This window comes from Heterodontus francisci, chromosome 22, assembly GCF_036365525.1.
Source record: "Heterodontus francisci isolate sHetFra1 chromosome 22, sHetFra1.hap1, whole genome shotgun sequence".
Taxonomy (NCBI): domain Eukaryota; kingdom Metazoa; phylum Chordata; class Chondrichthyes; order Heterodontiformes; family Heterodontidae; genus Heterodontus; species Heterodontus francisci.
In genome coordinates this window covers 70,285,082-70,308,490 of record NC_090392.1, presented here as the reverse complement: position 1 = coordinate 70,308,490, position 23,409 = coordinate 70,285,082, and the positions used below count along the sequence as shown (strand labels likewise).

Genomic DNA, 23,409 nt, shown 5'->3' with positions numbered 1-23,409 from the left:
GGTAACCAGGGGACGCAGATTTAAAGCGATTGGCAAAACAACCTGAGGTGATATGAAGAAATATTTTTTTACACAATGAGTTGTTGTGATCTGGAATGGGTGGTGGAAGCAGATTCAACAGTGACATTCAAAGGAGAATTGGATAAATCCTTGAAGGGAAACAATTTACATGGCTATGGGGAAAAAGCAGGGAAGTAGGATTAATTAAATAGCTCCTACCAAAGAGCCAACACAGCCAGGACGGGTCGAATGGTCTCCTGTTCTGTATCATTTTATGATTCTATGAAGGATTGTTATTTGTAAAAAGGTGTTCTTTAGCAGTCCATTAAACAGTGCACCATTCTGAACTAAGTTTGTGAATCTTACCTATGCTTGTACTTTCATTCAGTACTTGTATTTTGAACTCTGTGGTAATCTGAAGACTCTCAAAAGGAAGTAATTTTTTTTTTTGAAATATGTTAGGTCCCTTGTACCGAAACCTAGCTTGTCGGACTGCTTATAATTAATGCCATCCACATCTTGAGTAGGTCTGCAACATTGGACTTAGCATTTACCAGCACGAGTGAGCTGAAGAATCAAAGCAATTTGCCTGAATGTGTTTCTTCCTCTGCTCCTTTGTTGCATTATCTCACTGTTTTCTTACCCTCCGTCTTGTTAAAGTTCTGTCCTCTCCCTGCAGAAATCCCTTTCTCGCCAAATGTATGTGTCTTTATAATTGACATTTTTATTGTGGTTTTCGTCCATGAACAAATCACAGTAACACACAGATACAGTGAGAACCGTGCTTGTTTATTTTCTTGGGGATAAAGGTTTAACATTTCAGCTTATTAAATCTTAATAACTCGCTGCTTCTAGTTAGCCAGAGGCAGAATGAATTTATTTTATAGGGCCTTTTTCTCTCAGGTGCTGGTCTTGGCTTAGTAGTAGCACTGTTGCCTCTGAATTAGATGGTTGTGCGTTCAAGTCTCACTTGAGGACCTAATGTAGGCTGACGCATGCCAGAAAAGCTGCCTTTTGAATGACATGTTGAACCGAGGTCCTGTCTATGGGATGTAAATAATCCCAGGACACTATTTGAAGAAGAGATGTTTGTGCAATCTTGCTGTGTGGAAATTGGCTGCTTCGTTTCCCTATATTACAACAGCAACTGAGGAGGTGGTGACGTAATGGAAATATCACTAGACTAGTAACCCAGAGCCCAGGCTAATGTTCTGGGGACATGGGTTCGAATCCCACCATGGCAGATAGTGGAATTTCAATTCAATTAGTAAATCTGGAATTAAAAAGTGAGTCTGGTGGTGACCATGAAACCATTGTCAATTGTTGTAAAAACCCATCTGGTTCACTAATGTCCTTTGGGGAAGGAAATCTGGTGTTCTTAGCTTGTCTGGCCTACATGTGACTCCAGATCACAGCAATGTGGTTGACTCTTAAATGCCCTCTGAAATAGCCTAGCAAGCCACTCAGTTGCATCAAACTGCGATAAAGTCTAAGAGAAGGAATTAAACTGGGCGGACCACCCGGCATCGACCTAGGCGCCAGAAACGACAACGGCAAAGCCAGCCCTGTCCACCCTGCAAAGTTCTCATTACTAACATCTGGGGGCTAGTACCAAAATTGGGATAACTGTCCAACAGACCAGTCAAACAACAGTCTGACATGGTCATACTCATGGAATCATACCTTACAGACAATGTCACAGACACCAACATCACCATCCCTGGGTATGTCCTGTCCCACCGGAAGGCAGACCAATGAGAGATGGCGGCACAGTGGTATACAGTCGGGAGGGAGTTGCCCTGGGAGTCCTCAACATCGACTCTGGATCTCATGAAGTCTCATGGCATCAGGTCAAACATGAGCAAGGAAACTTCCTGCTGATTACCACCTACTGCCAACCGGCGCCACCCCCTCCCCCCACCCCCCCCACACTGGCTGTTAAACACCAATTGGAAGAAGGACTGAGGGTGGCAAGGGCACAAAATGTACTCTGGGTGGGGGAATTCAATGTCCACCACCAAGAGTGGCTCAATAGCACCACTACTGACTGAGCTGGCTGAGTCCTAAAGGACATAGCTGCCAGACTGGTTCTGCGGCAGGTGGTGAGGGAACCAACAAGAGGGAAAAACCTACTTGACCTCGTCCTCACCAATCTACCTGTTGCAGATGCATCTGTCCATGACAGTATTGGTACGAATGAGCACCGCACAGTCCTGTGGAGACAAAGTCTCGTCTTCACACTGAGGGTACCCGCCATCGTGTTGTGTGGCACTCGCTGTGCTAAATTGGATAGATTTCAAACAGATCCAGCAACTCAAAACTGGGTGTCTATAAGGCTCTGTAGGCTATCAGCTGTAGCAGAATTGTATTCCACCACAATCTGTAACCTCTTGGCCCGGTATATCCCCCACTCTACCATTACCATCAAACCGGGGAAACAACCCTGGTTCAATGAAGAGTGCAGGAGGGCATGCCAGGAGCAGCACCAGGCATACCTAAAAATGAGGTGTCATCTTGGTGAAGCTACAACACAGGACTATTTGTGTGCAAACAGTGGAAGCAGCATGCAATAGACTGGGCTAAGCGATCGAATAACCAACGGATCAGATCTAAGCTCTGCAGTCCTGCCATTTCCAGTCGTGAGTGGTGGTGGACAATTAAACAACTGACAGGCGCATGAGGCTCCACAAATATCCCATCCTTAATGATGGGGGAGCCCAGCCCAGCTAAAGATAAGGCTGAAGCATTTGCTTCCATCTTCAGCCAGAAGTGCCGAGTGGATGTTCCATCTTGGCCTCCTTCTGAGATCCCCAGCATCATAGATGCCAGACTTCAGCCAATTCGATTCACTCCACATGATATCAAGAAATGACTGAAGGCACTGGATACTGCAAAAGCTATGGGTCCTGACAATATTCCGGCAATAGGACTGAAGACTTGCGCTCCAGATCTAGCCGCTCCCCTAGCCAAGCTGTTCCAGTACAGCTACAACACTGGCATCTACCCAGCAATGTCGAAAATTGCCCAGGTATGTCCTGTGCACAAAAAGCAGGATAAATCCAACCTGGCCAATTACCGCCCCATCAGTCTACTCCCGATCATCAGCAAAGTGATAGCACTGTCAATAACCTGCTCAGGGTAATTTGAGGTAGACCGGGCACTCGTCAGGGCTGAAAATAATGGCCTTAGGCCCATTCATAAGTTTGGGCGATATACAGTAGGAAATGATCTGATCAGGGTAGCCATTGTCACGCAGAATGTCTTTGATTCGCCCTATTTCAGCATCAAGCTCGAATGGTGAGCAAATAGCTCGGGCCTGGAAGGGTAATGTATCCCTAAAATTTGAGCAGCAGGTGAAACTAGCTGTTTCACGCTGCTACTATGCAGTAGCAAGATGTGTGGTGCTCGCAAATAAAAGGATGCTGCCATCAAGCCTAAAAGACGTCCTGCCTATCACACAAATCAGTAATGTGATATATGAATGTCAATGCCAGTGTGATGCTAGGTATATAGGCCGTACGTCCCAAAGACTGGCGGATCGTATCAAACAACATTTCTCTTCTGCTGTTTGCAACGGGCAAGGTACAGGCTGTACCCAACCAGCCTGTGCTTGCAAAACTCAAAACACAGTGTCCAACATTAGGTCTGATTCTGCAATTGGACAACATTTGCTAAAAAATCCTCAGTGTGCTAAGAATTACGCTGACAAACAATTTAAGATTGTCAGTAGGGTTTGCAGTGTGGTGCATTTGCACATACTGGAAGCTACATATATTAATACACAGGGCCCTTGTTCTTTGCAGACAGGAAGAATATGTACAAACAGTGCACCTGTTTCAGCTGAACAAAATAAGTGACAGCCATTCGCTGGTTCATTCCTCAGGGCAATGCCTTGACCAATCAGAGTCTGGATTAAATTTCAAACAAAGCTTGACAGTTAACTGTCAGTCACCGTTGACTTTTTTTTATTCATTCATGGGATGTGGGCGTCGCTGGCTATGCCAGCATTTATTGCCCATCCCTAATTGCCCTTGAGAAGGTGGTGGTGAGCTGCCTTCTTGAACTGCTGCAGTCCATTTGGGGTAGGTACAGCCACAGTGCTGTTAGGAAGGGAGTTGCAGGATTTTGACCCAGCAACAATGAAGGAACGGCAATATAGTTCCAAGTCAGGATGTTGTGTGACTTGGAGGGGAACTTGCAGGTGGTGGTGTTTCCATGCATTTGCTGCCCTTGTCCTTCTAGTTGGTAGAGGTCGCGGGTTTGGAAGGTGCTGTCTAAGGAGCCTTGGTGCATTGCTGCAGTGCATCTTGTAGATGGTACACACCACTGTCACTGTGCGTTGGTGCTGGAGGGAGTGAATGTTTGTAGATGGGGTGTCAATCAAGCAAGCTGCTTTGTCCTGGATGATGTTGAGCTTCTTGAGTGTTGTTGGAGCTGCACCCATCCAGGCAAGTGGAGAGTATTCCATCACACTCCCTGACTTGTGCCTTGTAGATGGTGGACAGGCTTTGGGGAGTCAGGAGGTGAGTTACTCGTCTCAAGATTCCTAGCCTCTGACCTGCTCTTGTAGCCATGGTATTTATATGGCTACTCCAGTTCAATTTCTGGTCAATGGTAGCCCCTAGGATGTTGATAGTGGGGGATTCAGCGATGGTAATGGCATTGAATGTCAAGGGGAGATGTTAGATTCTCTCTTGTTGGAGACGGTCATTGCCTGGCACTTGTGTGGCATGAATGTTACTTGCCACTTATTAGCCCAAGTCTGTATATTGTCCAGATCTTGCTGCATTTCTACACGGACTGCTTCAGTATCTGAGGAGTCACGAATGGTGCTGAACATTGTGCAATCATCAGCGAACATCCCCACTTCTGACCTTATGATTGAAGGAAGGTCATTGATGAAGCTGCTGAAGATGGTTGGACCTAGGACACTACCCTGAGGAACTCCTGCAGTGATGTCCTGGAGCTGAGATGATTGACCTCCAACAACCACAACCATCTTCCTTTGCACTAGGTATGACCCTAACCAACCGAGGGTTTTCCCCCGATTCCCATTGACCTCAGTTTTGCTCGGGCTCCTTGATGCCATACTTGGTCAAATGCTGCCTTGATGTCAAGGGCAGTCACTCTCACCTCACCTCTTGAGTTCAGCTCTTTTGTCCATGTTTGAACCAAGGCTGTAATGAGGTCTGGAGCTGGGTGGCCCTGGCGGAACCCAAACTGAGCTTCACTGAGAAGGTTATTGCTAAGCAAGTGCTGCTTGATGGCACTGTTGATGACACCTTCCATTACTTTACTGATGATTGAGAGTAGGCTGATGGGGAGGTAATTGGCCGGGTTGGACTTGTCCTGCATTTTGTGTATAGGACATACCTGGGCAATTTTCCACATTGCCGGGTAGATGCCAGTGTTGTAGCTGTACTGGAACAGCTTGGCTTGGGGCGCAGCAAGTTCTGGAGCACAGGTCTTCAGTACTATTGCTGGAATATTGTCAGGGCCCATAGCCTTTTGCGGTATCCAGTGCCTTCAGTCGTTTCTTGATATCACGCGGAGTGAATTGAATTGGCTGAAGTCTGGCATCTGTGATGCTGGGGACTTCAGGAGGAGGCCTGGTGCATTCTCCATGGCAACGTCGCTACCAATCAGAGTTCACTTGCCAACCAATCAGCACTCTTTTTTTAGTACAATTTGTTGTTTTCCCTTATATTGGTATTCTTGCAGATTGTCCTGATGAGTGCAAGACGAAAAGCTTCGACAACTTGTCTCTATTTTCAGCAATACTCAAGTCTGTGCTACCAAACGACTACTTCCAAAGTACTTATTTGGCTGTGAAGTGCTTTGGGACATCCTGAGGTCATGACAGATGCTATATAAATGCAACTTATGTCTTCCTGTTTCTCGTTATAGAATTATGCTTTGTGAATGAAAGGTTAACTAGATGAGTTTAAAAATGCCCTATCGATGAGTGCAAATTCTCCATAAGATCCATGCTGGGGTGTACAGGGACCCTGTACTATAATGTGAAGCACTGCATGCCTCTGATTTAATCTTGCAGCTGTCAATAAAACACTGGGTGAGGATGGGAATTAGCTTGGTTGTTCGCTTTCGTGAATGGATAGCTGGCAAAAATCATTGTCCATGAAGAACGGCCACATGTGACTTACTGGAGAATGGCTACCTCTGTTCACTGGCACCACCCCCTTCCCCAACACACACACACATACACACTCTGCCCCAGAAACATCCTTCAGCAAGTAAGCATCTTCAGGAAAGGAGGGGTAAAAACACCAAATGCAGATGAGATTGACTTTCCTGTTGCCCTGACATGCACAGAACTAGCAGTAACTCACAAATACTCTTTGAATTCAGTGTCAAAAATACATTTGCTTATTGTGCAAGAAGAGGAATTCCCAATAATTGTGAATAACCTTTAATTAAGCAACACTTGTTACCATGAATGCAACAATCAGCATCACAACTTAGCTCAGTTGCTTAAATAGAATAATTGCTTGAGCAGCACTATGTTTTTTCCCTCAGTTGGGGGAGCTCCCTGCAAACATAACTGCAGTTAATATGCAGCAACGATAATTTGTTACCTTTCTTTATATAAAAATACAAAACCTTTTAAAGAAAAGTCCTGTTAAAAAAACAAATTGATGAAACCACTTTAAGTGCCTTTGGATTAATTTAGTGCAGAATAATCATTTGTCTCTCTTGACAACTAATGTGGAAATCCCAAAGCACTCTGCAAAGCGTAGCACCATCATCACTCTCAGCTGTTCATCTTGTTTCCAAGAATTGAATGACTTTGTACCAAATGGTTCCTATCTAACAATACTGTTTCCATGAGGACTGCTGATGTTTGCCATAGACTCATAATGATACTGAAGGAGGCATTTCGGCCCATTGGGTCTATGCCAATGCTAAGTTTTGGATCCAAATAGTATTTTTTTTTATTTGTTCATGAGCATCACTGGCAAGGCTAGAATTTGTTCGCCCACTATGCTGTTAGGGAGGGAGTTCCAGGACCAAGCGAAAGTGAAGGAATAGCGATATAGTTCCAACTTAGGATGGTGTGTGGCTTGGAGGGGATCTTGCAGGTGGTGGTATTCCCATGCACCTGTTGCTCTTGTCCTTCTAGGCAGCAGAGGTCACCGGTTTGGAAGCTGCTGTCGAAGGAGCCTTGGCTGGTTGCTGCAGTACATCTTGTAGATGGTACACACTACTGCCACTGTGCGTCGGTGGTGGAGGGAATGAATGTTTCAGGTGGTGGATGGGGTGGTGATCAAGCGGGCTGCTTTGTCCTGGATGGTGTCGAGATTCTTGAGTGTTGGAGCTGCACTCAACCAGAAAAGTGGAGACTATTCCGTCACACTCCTGACTTGCGCCTAGTAGATTGTGGACAGGCATTAGGGAGTCAGGAGATGAGTTACTCACCACAGAATGCACTGCCTCTGACCTGCTCTTGTAGCCACAGTATTTATGTAGCTGGTTCAATTAAGCTTCTGGTCAATGGTAAGCCCCATTGCTCTTCTCAAGGGCAATTATGGATGAGAATAATGACATAGCCAGCGATGCCCACATCCCATGAATGTTGATGGTGGGGGATTCAGTGATGATAATACCATTGAACATTAAGGGGAGATGGTTAGATTCTCTCTTGTTGGAGATGATCGTTGCCAGGTTCTTGTGTTTATGTTGAAAACAATATTGGAGGAGTTCTCAGTGCCTCATTACTAGTTATGGTGACTTGTTAATGTTCAACTAATGTTCAACGTCTTTAATGTTCAACTAGCAACACTGACCTATCTTTTCTAATTAGTGTTGTGGCTTTCTGTAAAGGGGTAGGTTGTACACTTTCCAAAGAAATGCACAGACTTTATAGCACAGAAACAGACCATTTGGCGCAACTGATTTTTGTGAGTATTTACATTCCCCATGAGTCTTCTCGCATCATATTAAATATCCTTCTATTCCTTCCTCTCTCATTTACTTATTTAGCTTCCTTAAATGTATCAATGCTTATTTGTCTCAACTAGCAAGTTCCAAATTCTAGCCACTCTCTGGGTAAAGACATTTCTCCTGAATTCCTGATTTATTAGTGACTGTGTTATATTGATGGCCTCTAGTTCTGCTCTCGCCCATAAGTGGAAATGTCTTCTCTACCGCTACCCTCTCAAACCCTTTCCTAATCTTAAAGACCTCTTTTAGGTCACCCCTCAGTCTTCTCCTTTCTTGAGCAAAGTGCCCAGTCTGTTCAGTTTTTCCCAATGGTTATAACTTCGTAGTACTAGCATCATTCTAATTCTCTAGTGACTCTATATCCATTTTAGAATATGGAGCCCAGAACTGTTCACAGTACTCCAAGTGTGGTTTAATCAAGGCTCTATGCAAGTTTCAAAGAGCTTCTCTGCTTTTCAAATATACCCCTCTTGAAATGAACCCCAGTGCTATGTTTGCCTTTCATACAGTCTTATTAACCTGCTACTTTTAGTGAGCTGTGTATCTGTACCCCCAGATTCCTCTACACCGTATAGATACTTATTGTCCATGGAGTATGTGGGCTCCTTATTCTTCCTACCAAAATGCATCACCTCACACTTATCTATATTGAAGTTCATTTGCCAGTTACATGCCCATTCTGTAAGTTTATGAATGTCTTCCTGTATTTTGTTGCAGTGCCCCTCTATATTAACGACATCTACAACAAGATTATCTTTGAGCTAGTGTTAGGGAGCAAATATAACAAAATAGTTCTGAATTGATATACTTTATCAATTGACTCTTTTCTCCATCAAAATATAGGTCCTGGAGAATGCTTGAGTTATTTTTTTATTATTCTTTTGGGATGTGGGCATCGCTGGCAAGGCTGGCATTTATTGCCCATCCCTAGTTGCCATTGAGAAAGTGGTGGTGGGCCTTTTGCTTGAACTGCTGCATTGTTGGTTGGTAAGCGATATGGGGCAAAGGCTGGTATATGAAGTTAGATCACAGATCAGCCATGACCTCATTGAATGGCAGTTCAGGCTCAAGGGGCTAAATGGCCTACTCTTGTTCCTGTGTTCCTATGTTTCCTATGTTGCTGCAGCCAAACATATGCAGGCAAATGGAGAGTGTTCCATCACACTCCTGACTTATGCCTAGGGGGGCCTTGGACAGTCAGGAGCTGTCTCTATTGTGATGGTTGATTTGAGAAATTAATAATAAAACATTTTTTTTCAGAGGTCTTTCCTTACCTTTGTGTTGTGCCCAATGTCTTCTTCCTGTGGATAAAAACATGGTCAACCAAGAGCAGAGAAAAAGCAATTTAGCATTGGTTAGCCTGATGTCAGCTTGGCTTAGATTATAGTATTCTCACTTTTGAACCAGAAGATTATTGGTTCATGTCTTACAATAGGATTTGAGCATAGTCTTGTGTAGTAATGAGAGTGCTGGATTATTGATAGAGTCATCCTTGAACAAGATATTAAACTGAGCTCATATCTGTCTGGGTAGATGGTGAACCATTGATGCTGACACTATTTGAAGAGGAGGCAGAAGACTAGAATATTTATTCTGCAAACCTACTACAATATAATTTGTGTTCATTGGTACAAAGGTGGTAGTGAACGGATTAACTTTAGCATGAATTTAACACTGAGATCTTCACATGTTATTTATCACAGGAAAGTTCAGGAAAGAGAAACAAGGATAATTATAAGATTTAGGTTTCTAATCTTGAAGAGAAACTGATGCAACAAACTTGTTTTCATTGAAGAATAGATGTTGAAGGGGAGCCAATCCCCCTAAATCTTTAAAATGCTGTCAGGCATTGATCAGTTGCTGTCAGCTGAACTAGAGGGTGCAGTTTTAAAATGAACAAGGCTCAAGTGAGATTTGAGATCAGAGAAAGCTTATTTATCCAAAATGTAATTAGTGGATATGTGAACAGGCTCTCAACAAAAAAAAACGTTAGAGATGAACAACTAACTCCATCAAAAAGGAACTGGATAAATATTTGGTAGAGAATGGGATTGTACAAAAGAGGCTGAAATGATTGCATATGGATGGACAATAAATGCTGGCCTTGCCAGCAACACCCACATCCCATGAATGAATAATAAAAAAAAATTCCCCAAAATACATTAGTTCCACTGTTGCTGGGGCAGGGAAATAACTTTGTCTTGGAAAGAGAGCAGGTCAGGGTGGAACAGTTAAGGTGCCAGAATGGGGAAATATTTCAGACCTTTGCTCGATAACCTTTGTGGTCCAGGATCTTTGTGATCCATGACTTTGCCTCAGATTAAATGGATGGATTTCATGATAGGGTAGATTGTACATGGTCTATGCAATAAGTAGGCTGGATAGGCCCAATGAATTCCTCTATATCATGCTTTCTTATCTTCTCAAAAGATAATGGCAGAGCTAATTTGAATACTGCTATCTTTGATATAACCAAATAGGCTATGTTATCCAGTACATTTATGCATCATTTCATACTTACAAGGAAAAGGCTTTAGGCAAAAAGAAATATTTAATAATTAAAGCTGTATCTGCTCTAAAAACATCAATAGTTTATGAAAATCTCACAAGTGCAAAGAAACATCAAGTTCTAAGCTAAGATGCAGTGTTACATACACTGCTGTTTTCTGGAGTAACTCTGACAAGCCATTCCGAAATTTTAAGTTTTTTGAAGCTTATCATTTGTGACAAGTGTCTGAATAACTAATCCAGAACTCACTTTTAGCAAAAAACTTTAATTGAACATGGCATTAAAATGCTGTCTTCACATTAAAAACAAATTGCCAAGTACCAGGTAGATACTTAAAAATGTGTTTAAATTAAACATTGCATTCACTTTACTGAGCGCTACATGGCTGAACTATGCCATTTAATTAGTGTAAGGGCATCACTTGAAGTTCCACCTCTTCTTCCTCCACTTTCATCTAATTTGCATAATTAATCCATTAATTACAGGAGGTGGGCTGAAGTCAGTACTTAATCCCTAAACAATTGAACTAATTAAAGATGTAAGCTGTCTCCCATACAACAGTTTATTCTGCTATCAAACCTGAAGGTGACGAGAATTTGATAATACAATTTGTGTGCATGAAAAAGCATTACAAAGATGGCAATAGTTGGAATGTGAGCACAAAGAAAATATTATCAAAACAAAGATTATTGAGTGTATTGATGCAGCACACAGGAACTCCAGTGAATATGCCATTGAGTGGGACTGATACCTGCAATGCTGTACATGGTGAGTTTCTGGTCATGCTGCAGTTGGGTGAAGATGATAAGTGATCAGCAGGTGTTTCTAAGATTGCCACTGGACTTTAAGTGGTAAGTCTGAAATTTTCTAAGATGTAGGTTGGACAATGAAAGCCTGATTTATTTTTTTCTCCACTTATTTATGTCTCACATGATTATGGTCACAAAAGTTTTCAAAGGATTATCAGAAGAAATGTCACGACTGAAGCCATGATCTTGTCCGCTGTCTGGGTTTGCACTTTTCAAATGGTCGGCAGCTTTTTAAAAGCTTTGCTCTTAGACTCTGGGTGATTGTAGCACAAGACTGCATTGTCTTGCCTTTTCTTGGTTGCCCTAAGAAAGTGGTGGTGGGCCTTCTCCTTGAACTGTTGAAGTTTTGTGCTGATGGTGCTCTTAACAATAGTCTTTGGTCGGGAATTACAGGATTTTGATCCAGCAACATTGAAGGAATGGCAATATATGTCCAAGCCAGAATGAGTACCAAGTGGATGACATTCTCGTATATGGAGAGACACAGTCAGAGCATGGTTGATCCATCTTGTGAAGTGCAAATTCTCAAAAGGCAGTAGCTAATTTCTGGGGCATATAATAGATTCCACAGGTCTCAAAATGAACCCTGACAAAACTCAGAGTGTGGAGAATATATCTCAACTTTCAAACATGAGTATGATTTTATGCTTCCTACATTAGTTAGGCAAGTTTTCTCCTTTGAGGTATCTCTTGTGCAAAAACAAATTTTACATTTGGTGCTCTGAAGAACAGGGAGCATTCCAAGAACTAAAGAAAGGACCAAATACATCACCTAGAGGACCCTGGTGGTGTACCTGTGTATCTGCCATAAATATTCTAACAGAGTAGGAGTTATTCCACTACAGAAATCAGAGCAAGGACAATGACTTGCAAGGATAAAAGCACCAGTCAGGTACATCTAAAATGGATACTGCAATGAAGAACTCATTTGCTGCAACTGAAAGTTGGTCTTACATTGACAGCATATTTGCAGAGCTTCCTGTTCATACAAACTCAGTCTTTGTGCTCCTCCCACAGTTGCAGTTCACTGTTAGTGAATGTATGCTGCGTTTTCCTTTGTGGAGAGGGAAGACATTGTTAAAGTGATGTTAGTGGCAAAATGACCTATTCTTCCCATATGAAAGCATGGATTCCATAACGATGAGAGGTGCTAGTGTGTTGTGCCATTAAATGAAGTCTCCCTGAAGATTAGCAGAAGCACACAGTTCAGATGGTGCTTGAATGTTGCAGAGGATGCTCTTTGCATGTAAGTTTTCGTGATGCCATATAGAAAAGGTATACAAGAGATGAGGAGATGAGTGAAAACTGTATCAGTGGTAGAGGGTGTGGATTGGAAACAGTGCCTTAGCTTACCTTTGTTACCCTTGACAGGTCACTGAACCTCTTCCCGCACTGTGTCACGTAGCTCCCCCCATACAACAACAACTTGATTTGTGTAACATCTTTAACATAGCAAACCACCCCAAGGTGCTTTACAGTAGCATTATCAGATCGTACTTAAAGCGATATCAGGGTTGGTGACTAAAAGCTTGGTTTTAAAAGGTAACTTATAGGAAGAGACAGAAGGTTTAGCAAGGGAATTTCAGAGCTTAGGGTCTAGGCAGCTGACGGCTGACCACCAATGGTGGAGGAATGAAAATCATGGACGTGCAAGAGGTCAGATTTGGAGGAGTGCCCATATTAGGGCTGAAGGAAGTTACAGAAATAGGGAGGGGTAAGGTTTTGGAGGGATTTGAACACAAGGTTGAGAATTTTAAAATTGATATGTGAATCACCTTTAAGTGCCTTCAGTGCTCAACAGATGATCCCTTTTTGCCCTGACTTCATCCAACGACACCACCTCAGGTACATCAGAGAATCTAGGAGCCCTGCCTGATATGGATCCCTGTTGGTGCTTCTTTAAACTAGAAGCAAAAACTGTTCCCAATGTAAATCAACTTACCACATCAACAGCTTATCCTCACCAGTTGTTTTGATTTGGCTTAATAACTGTTTCTTTGCAAAACCAAAAGCTAGAAACCGTTAAACTATTTTTCAATCATTTTTAAGTAGTAAGTGCTGACAATCAAGAAAGCTGTTTCAAGGATATGTAAATTAAACTTTCACATGAAATCCATTATATAGTAAGATATTGCTACTTATTACAGTTAACAATTCCTCTGAGTTGGAATGCACTCAGCAACCACAGCGTTGATGCTTTTTATACAGCATCGAGTAATGAGTCTAACACATTACACATTTAATGTATTGTGCATTGGTACGAGCTGACACGGGTAACATCCACACTATAATCCAAGTTGGCCTCATTTGCCTCTCTCTGTTTAACTAGATCAATGTTATTGGACCAATGTTATATGAAAACCAATTTAATAATAACTTTCAAAAAGGCAATGAGATAATTTTTTTAAATAGAGATGCAGCACTGAAACAGGCCCTTCGGCCCACCGAGTCTGTGCCAACCAACAACCACCCATTTATACCAATCCTACATTAATCCCATATTCCCTACCACATCCCCACCATTCTCCTACCACCTACCTACACTAGGGGCAATTTACAATGGCCAATTTACCTATCAACCTGCAAGTCTTTGGCTGTGGGAGGAAACCGGAGCACCAGGTGGAAATAGGGAGAACTTGCAAACTCCGCACAGGCAGTACCCAGAACCGAACCCGGGTTGCTGGAGCTGTGAGGCTGCGGTGCTAACCACTGCGCCACTGTGCTGCCCCAAGACTGGGTGTGGCCTGACACTTGAGTAGCTGTGGTCCTATAGTATTTAGACAGATGTTTTGATGAAGTGTGGGCCCTAAAGCTTTGCTGGGTTTATGCGACTGTAACTGGTAGGAGATCAATGTTAACGCAGCCAAATGATAGTCAATTTTTCTAACCATTTATTCCCTGTCTCTGAAGGTTCCGCCAAATGATAGTCAATTTTTCTAACCATTTATTCCCTGTCTCTGAAGGTTCCGCTGGTCTCCTGCCAGAGAATCCCGGCTGAATTTCCATGGGGTGGTCTTTTAACAGCAAATTCTTATTCCTTGAGTTACTTCAAAATGTAGACGAAGGGTTAAAATACACTCCAATTAGGGGGGAATAATGCAAGGGCCTTATTGTAATAGCACACTGTAAAATATGGTCTACAGGCACAGGTTTACTTTAAACAATCATGAGATCATCAGACCAGATTTGGAAACAGGATCTTGTGGAAATACTCAATTTTTGCAGCTGGGAAATAAGTGGCATTTAATACTTGTGATGTCTAAATAGACTTAAGTAAGGGAGGGGGAATAGAGGCCGAGTAAGAGGACATCTCCCCACTTCCTGATCACCATTGTGTCAAACTTAAATTCTTTTCTGATCTATACCTGCAAAAACAATACTGAACTCACCTTTGTGGTCTAGATTGCAGTGCAGAGGGTGACTGAGGCGACTGCCTGAAGCATCTATACCATCTGTTCACATGTGCTTTTACCCTGACATTTCCAGTTAATGATTTAGTGCTAGTATTTAGGCTGCATGTTAGTACTTCTTTTTTGAGACATACATTTAACTGTCTCCCTCTAGACTGACTGTAATTGGCTGCTCGTTCCTGATAATTGCTGAAAACAAGTTAAAATCCCATTATTTCTATGACCACAACAGAATGCAAAACTGTTTATTCTTAACTTAAAGTGTCTGTCACATTCACTGCATCTTTAAAAAGCGTTACGGTCTAACACTTGAAAGTACAATACCTTCTTGAGAGTCTCACCACCACATTGAAGAATGTGACTAGCATTTAAAAAGGAGAAACAGTTTGAGGTTGACTACAGATGGAGCACAATTCTAGAATTGGCTGCTTTTTAAAAAATAATGACACTTAGTTTTGCTTCGCCATTGACAGAATATAGGGAGGAGTCAAGGAAATGCAAAACCTACCTGTTTCTGTACAACTTCAACTATTTTTAAATCAGCTTGTTTAATTTTGTTTTATATGGAGAGCTAGATACAGATCAGGAAAGTGCCAGCTTCAGTTGCACTGTGTGCTGGTTAGGTGATCTCAGATGGGGCGATAGTGCGCAAGCTAAAATTACTCACAGCTCTCCTGGGTCAAGAAGGGGAAATCAGCCTGGGTTCCAGCTACTGTTTGTTGCCCAACGACTCTTGCTAAAAATGGCATGTCAGTGGATATGGGATAAAAACAGACTCTGTTCAGATGCCTATAATCAGGCAATGTGTCAGCACTCACTGTCAATGCTCAACTATGAAGAATGACTACACAAAAGCAAAATACTGCGGATGCTGGAAATCTGAAACAAAATCAGGAAATGCTGGAAGTACTCAGCAAGTCAGGCAGCATCTGTGGAGAGAAATATAGAGTTAACGTTTCAGGTCTGTTTTTCTCTCTACAGGAGGTTCCTGACCTGCTGAGTATTTCCAGTATTTTCTGTTTTTGTTTGAAGAATGACAACTTGGATGAGGTATTAATAAGGAATATTAACACAGATTTAAAAACCTGGGTTCTTTCCAGTTCTTTTAGTGTCAAAAACTGGGAGAAATTCAGGGGGAAAGTAGGTCCTTCAATAACCCTGACAAATGTAGAAAGAATCAGAAGAAATCACTTTTATTTGAACATTGTTGAATTTCAAGAAGACGAACAACGACACAGTTGTTATTATTTGGTATATACCTGGTATTCTTTTGGGCCTCCTTATCTCGAGAGACAATGGATACGCGCCTGGAGGTGGTCAGTGGTTTGTGAAGCATACCTGTTATTATTTGCACAGTTAATGGACACTACCTTTATGGGCCTCAATGCCAGTTCCAAAAGCACTTTTCCCCCCCAATTATGATGTTGTTAAAAAAATCTTTACTGTACTACTGTGGGCAAGATCAGAAATTGAATATCACTGACACCAAATTTGGATAAACCAAAAAAGTATATTAATTGTAAATGTAGCAATGTCTGTTTGACTTGAAGCATAATTGTGCAAAGCTTGTCAAATTATCTATCTCGTCATCTTAATAATCATATTTTGGTTCCTTGAAGCAAGTTGCATTATCTAAATGTAGTTTCAATACATGTGTTATAGAAACTCTGAAACCATCTCAAGATAATTCTATGTTGAATTTAGCATTGAAAAATAAGTTCCAAGATACATGTGCATCTTACGATCCGACAGAGAGAATTTGCTTTTGCTTTTTGCCCTCAAAAATGAGATAAAGATCAATTTTTACTTTTTCACCAACACAGAAAAAAATCCAATAATTAATGGTGAAAATCAGTAAATACTGACTAAGGAGTGGAACCTCACACCAGTTTAAGTTGCTGTCTTCAGAAATGGAGAAGAAAATTGGTTTAAAAAAATTGCATTTTATTGACAAAATTTGGATGGTTTGGGGGCAATTTATTTGGCAGAATGGAAAATGTCACCCAAACACTGTGAGGGAAATTTCTTACTGACTGGTGAGGTGCCAAATTAAAGTGTTTACACGAACAATGAACAAATCTGCATTTGTAAAGGTAAAACTGGGTAGAGAAGGTGGTTATTAATCTGTTGCTTAAGTGCACATTAACACATACACTTGAATGAAAAATCCACCAGATGCCATTTTGTTAATGAAACCAGCTTCTATGGAAATTAACGGCAGGAATTGTGGCTTTTAAGAAGTCAGTACACTTGCATAGTGTATACCTGAATGCAGTAGGCTGTTAACACTTGATCTCTGTGACAGTGTGACATCCACTGCATGCCTTTTAGATAGGAGGAAAAAGCAACATAACCATTCAAGTTCAGTCAGAAATCTGCCACATAAACGTTTAAAGCATCAACAACTAGTTGTCACTGTCAGTCCGAGAAATGCACAGCCTTGTCAGTTATCTAAGGGACACAAAATCACTGAGGAGTAATAAACAGGTTCAAAGGAAAGAGCTTTGACATTTATTTTCTTCCTTGATATAAACAAGATCTAAGATGCTCACCCCATCTTGTAAGAAAGTTCTACAGAAACAAAGGTCAGTGCTCTTCTGCCCTGTGAAAACATGACCTTCACTGTATTGAGTGATTTTGAAACATTTGAAGGTCACGTTCAACAATATGAAACTAGTGAAGAGCCTTAGTGCTCCATCCTATGAATCTGATTGAACAAGAGCAGCAAGCTTCTTATCACCGTGTTGTACACACAGTGCAATATAATATATCACCTTTTACATTTTGGTAGCCATGCAATAATTAGAAAAAAAGGTGCAGAATTTGTTTGACCACTGCAACATGAAAGTGCTCACACTGAAATCAATACCATCATTTGGAATTATGTTTTTATATTTAGTTTCATGTTATTCTATTGGATAATTTGCAAGTGTTAACACCAAATTCAACAATTTCGACATCCACTTTTTCAGAACCTTGTTTATAATTTGCCCTGATCTTCATAGAGTGAAATAGCATAGCAGTTTTGTTAGTTAAAAACTAGAAATCCTGAGGCCTGGGTGAAGGATGAGAGACATGAGTTCAAATCCCACCACACAACTGGAGAATTTAAATTCAATTCATTGGATAAAAAAAATCAGAATTAAAAACAGCTAGTATCAGTAATGGTGACCATGAAACTACTGGATTGTTGTAAAAACCCATTTGGTTCACTAATGGCCTTTAGGGAACAAAATGTCCTCTCCTAACATGGTCTGTCCTACATGGGACTGCAGAACCATAGAAATGAGTTTGACTCGTAACTACCCTGTGAAATGGCCTGGTAAGACACTTACTGGTATGCAAGAAGTTGGCTCAGCAATGCCTTCTCGAGGGCAATTAGGGATGGGAGATAAGTGCTGGCCTTGCCTGTGAATGAAGAAGAAAAAAGCATGCAATCATGCTAGCTTTCAGCACTATATTATATCCATTATCCACTATACCTGAGAGCTGGTTCTTGGCAAAACTGAGGTTAATATTTTAAAACTGTGGTGAGCTTGCTGAAATTCCCATCGACTTGAAGCCAATTTACATGAAATGTGTTGACCAAACAATAGATAGTTGTGAGGTGAAATGTAAGAAATTAAAGAAGCCGAAAAGCAAATAAGGAGAAGTCGGTGTTAACTAAAATATTGACTTATGCCAACCTTAGCCTTTAAAATGAATATTGATTTTCTGGAGCAAAACTGATATATTTAGTATCTCCCCATTGATATACAAATAGTGATCTAATGAACCAATGAACAAATTCCAGTACAGACTCATGCTTGCTGCCAACGTAAGAGACTTCTTCAATCGACTTTTTAACCAGCTATCTGTGCTTACAGCAGAAAGCTCTATACTAATGTTGAAACCATTTGGAATAAAGCTTGAAGAGCTGCCACAGCACCTACCCACCCAGATCATATGGTGTGGTCCTGAGTCACACAGAACTAAATGCCCCTGCTGAGTTTAGCTAGATCATTACAAATGATCTCAGAACTCATGGTCTAGCTAAGGGAACGACTGCTCATGATTGCTATCTAGAGATTCCCACTAGAATGTGTTCATTTAAACTTCAGGGCCACAAAATTCATCTCTATAGCACTGCTGGTGACAGCATTATGGAAAGCAGAAAGACACAAAATGTCAGTTGGAATATTTCCAACCACTCCCAGTGTGGTCCATGTGGAGTGCCCTGACTGTAATGACCCTAATTCGAGCGTGCTGTGTCTGCACAGGAAGCATGCAGAGTGGGCAGATTGTGACGTCAAACAGCCTTTAAAGCTGATTTGGCACGCTGTCTGCCATTTTGGACTGTGCAGATCCAGTTAACGCCTTCCTTAATCACTCCCAGCTGAACATGCGTTCAGCTGCCCAAGGGACCCCCCTCCCCCCACTTCAGCGCTATTTAAAGGGCTAAATATGCAAACTTCAGGTGAGGTGCTTTTGACTTACTTTTGTTGCTGCAGTAAGATGTAGAGTGTTATTGGAGGAGTTTTGCAAACTTTTGGATTTGCAAGAGAGTGGTGCAAGAGATCAGTGGAATTGGAAGGCCTGTCAAGAGAAAGCCTCCTTCAGTAATGGGGGCTATTGTTATAATTCCTCTTGGGCTGCAGCATGTCTTGGAAATACAGCACAGGCAGCAGAGAGGGAAAGCTGTGCACAGAGGGAGGAGGAGAAGGCCTATAAATAAAAGGCCCTACCCACCAAGCGTCTTTAGGGAGCACTTCTTCTACCTCCAGCTCAGCCAGGAGCAGTGTCTGAGGCTCCTATGCTTCACCAAGGACTGAACTGTGCCACTTCCTACAACCCGACCTGCAGCCCCAGAGCAGGGTGAGGGCGGCGCTGCCAATGGCCATCCAGATCACTACGGCCCTCCTACGCCAGTGGATCCTTCCAGACGGGGGCAGGCAACATTAGCAACATTTCACAGTTTGCTATCTCTGCATCAGAGGTTACAGAGGCCCCGTACGGAATGAGAGGGGACTTCATTGTCTTCTCATTTACCGGAAGGAAGCAGGAGGAGTGAGCATATGGTTTTGCCAAGCTAGCAGGATTCCCAATAATGCAGGGAGCCATTGACTAAACACACATGGCTCTGCAGCCCCCCATGTGCCCGGGAGATGTACCAGGACTGCAAGGGCTACCACTCCATTAGTGTGTAACCATACCCAGATGATCCTGTCTCCCCCTCTGCCACGTGACCAAACATGGGCAGTGCACCCAAAACGAGAGCCATGCAGCCACCAGGAACATTGTGAAGCAAACCATCGGCATCCTGAAGCAACAGTTCTGCTGCCTGGACCGCTCAGGAGGAGCTCACTGGAGGATGTCTCCAACTTTGTGGTGGTCTGCTGCATCCCCCACAACCTCGCTACTATGATGGCACAGTCCTTGGCACCATGATTTCAGAGGCCACCTCGCGTGGAGGAAGAGGATGAGGGAAGGAGGAATAAGAAGGGGGGAGGAAAAGGAGGGGGAGGAAAAGGAGGAGGAGGAAGAGGAAAGGAGGAGTTATCAGGCACCCCTTCACTCTGGAGGAGCTGTCCGTGAGCAGATACTGAGATTCTGTTTCCTCCAAGATCTCATCCCAACATCACAGCTGCTGCACAATTCCCCACCTTTCAATCCATCTGCTATGTCCTATCACAGCATCTCTTGGCCAAAATCCTGAAATAAAAGAAATCAACAAAAAAACCATTCCAAAATAACATTATCCAACAACACTACCAATAATATAAAATTGAACTATTCACACTTGAGCATACCTTAGTCCCTTTGCCCGTCCCAGTGGTCCCATGCAATGCTACTCCAGTGGCTGCAGCTTGGCTGGTGGAAGGCTGCTGACTTTCAGTGGGGGAGAAGTACAGGATGCCCTTGAGCAGCTCTGAGACTTGTGGGTCCAGCTTTGAACTGCACCACCTCAGCATTGATGAGAGCAATCTGTTCTGGCTGCCTGACAGGCAACAGGAAGGGCAATGGTGGAGTGGCAGTGGTGTCCTCCCGAGAAAGGACAGCAGGTTCGTGCACCATGGAGCCGCTGGCACTACCCCGGGCTGGTACCCCAGCAATCTTAGGAATCTATTGGAGGACAAATTGCTGGACTGCTGTGAGAGCCTGCAAGCCCCTCTGAGCACTGGTATCTGCAGCAGTGATGGCAGCAGTCTTAGCCTGCATGGCACCAAGTTGCACTTGCATGGCAACAAGCATTGATCTCATGCCCTCAGTCTAAGCTTCCACTGCAGAACTGAGATTATGGGCAGCTTCTGCCTGTGCTGCAAAGGAAGCTGAGACATGGGCCACCTGCTGCTGCATCATGGTGCTGCCATGGAGTTGGCCATCACTTCCACACTGGAAAGAATGGGCTCCAAGCTCTGCATGAATCCCTGTGCCAAATTGGAGCTGGTCTCCTTCATGCTCCTTGTCAGTGACAACAGGCTCTGTGGCAAGCCTGCCAATGCACCAGGCATCTCTGTGTGCATCCTCAGCAGCTTTTCTCTCTCGGCTGCCCAATCTAAATCCTCTGCAGTAGAACTCGTCTGAGACCTCATCTGCTGGTAAGTTGGCACATAAACTATACTTTCCCTCTGGCCTGGCTGCAGCCCACTTGAGCTGGTGGCTCACCACATTCTGATCCCAACTCTATACGAGCCTCCAGAGTTGGCACAGTGCCAGTATCCAAGCTGGTGGATGCGACTGTTGGATCAAGTGACTTCTTGTTCTTCAGGGGTCTGGTGTTGCTCGCGCCCTTCTTAATGAGGCTGCACTAACTGGCCAGGTGGCAAATCCTAGGTATCTGAAAGCAGAAATGCAGAAGTGAAGGGTTGAGCTGAGGGAAGGAGGGTGGGGTGGAAACCAAGAGGTTCATGATCACACCATCTGCAGCTTGCACTTCATACCAGAGAGCAGGATGAGGCTGAAGTGGGATTTGAGAAGGGGCATAAAGCAGGAACATACCTTTATCTGGAACGTTCATGGCAACCCTGGCTTCAGACACAGCCGGACCCATGATATGAAGAACCATCTCCTCCAAAGGGCTCAGCAGATGTTGGTCCTCTGCCACTTCCTGTGGTACTGTGTCACCTTGCCCTGGAAGGGAGAGGGAAGAATGTTAGTGAGTGTATTGCAATGTGCCTGGATGATGTGCCTGTCACAGCTGAATAGCTGGAGGTATGTGAAAGCAGCAAGAGAGCATTGGTAAGTGTGTGGGAGTGTGGTGGAGTCTCTGAATGTTGGGCATGAATCCCGATTGGTGATGTGTAGAAACATAAGAATGTAGGAACAAGGTCATTTAGCCCCTCACACTTCTTTGCCATTCAATGAGATCATGTTGATCTGTGATCTACCTCTGTGTGGGGCTGTGGTGCATTGAGCAGCGTGAGAGGTTGGTGGTGCACTGGGGAGGAAAAGTCCTTTGACGATGCATTCACTGATCTTAACAACCTGCTTGAGATCACTGAACTTCTTGCGGCACTGCCACCAGGTCCTCAGAGCCAGACTCCAGGATTGACCTCCCTGGCCACCTCCTCCCATTCCCTTCTTAGGGTGTGCCTTGAGGGCCCCCTGGCTCCATGTAGAAACATGGCATATTTCCTCCGTTCGACTCCATCACTAAAGTTTCCAGCACTGCATCCAAAAACCTGGAAGACTTCCCCCTAACCGTTTTTTTTATTCTTTCATGGGATGTTGAAGTGATATATGACTTTAACCCCTTATACGGACTAAACCAAATCAGGAGTACATCCCTATGAATCTTCTTTAAGGAAGTTCAAACCAGACAAATTCTCATAGACACTTATTTGGGTCCAAAGAATTGTGCTAGCTTTCCCTCAAAGAAAGAAAACCAACAGAGAATATTACCATCTTTCGGGTAGCCTATTTTCATAATTATGGCTAAGTCATAAATATCCCAGATATTATAAGGGTCTGGGAACTCTCTTCACTTTGTCTCTCTCCACTTAAAGAGACACAGAGAGGGGGTCATGCTAGCCAAGCACGCACCTGGGCCCCCTGCTGAGCATGCAGCCAGTCAACAGCATGTTTCACACTGGTCTGCACACTGTAATCATGTTTGAAGCATGAAGTTTGCGTGCTGCCTACCTCAATGGGACTGGGCGCAAGGTAATCGAGTTTCGCGAACCCCCCCACCCCCCACCTGCTATCGGGCTGAATCCAAATTCTCCCCCCAGATGAGGTAAGATGGCTTGGCACAAACTGTATAAGTGACCTGTAAAGCGACAGGTAGGTAACATTCTCACTTCTGAATCAGAAGGTTGTGGCTTCAAATCCACTCTTGAACTTGAGCACAAATATCTAGGTTGACACTCCGGTACAGTACCGAGGCGGTGCTGCACTGTCAGAAGTGCCATCTTTCGGATGAGTCACTGGACAGTGCTGAGCGGAGGAGTACCCTTACTGATGGCAATAAACTCACCACAGACTGAGAATCAAACCTGGAAACTTCATGGTCTAGCTGGCTCAGTTTCATACTGTGCTTTATTTATCAACTGAGGGCTACTCTTGTATTAATTAAACACAGTTGGAGAACAAAGATTGCAAACCAGCTTTGGTTGCATCCATTAGACAACAGGATCAATAACAGACAAATGTGTCTGTCTTGAACAAAACCATTCCATAGTTCAATATTCTGCTGTCTCACTCTCTAGGTAGCTGAGTGTGGCAGCCATACCCCAACAAG

General features: G+C 43.2%; 2 long non-coding RNA genes across 3 annotated transcripts in view; one reads left to right on the top strand and one right to left on the bottom strand.

Annotated features, from left to right (window-relative positions):
- Positions 1-23,409, bottom strand: part of LOC137381409 (uncharacterized) — a 96,802-nt gene that overhangs the window by 41,107 nt on the left and 32,286 nt on the right. The window contains exon 2 of the long non-coding RNA XR_010977173.1: positions 9,237-9,263. This is a non-coding gene — a long non-coding RNA (uncharacterized lncRNA). The remainder of the gene's footprint in view (positions 1-9,236; positions 9,264-23,409) is intronic.
- The window catches only part of LOC137381408 (uncharacterized), a 54,484-nt gene that overhangs the window by 3,850 nt on the left and 27,225 nt on the right, over positions 1-23,409 (top strand). The window lies entirely within an intron of this gene.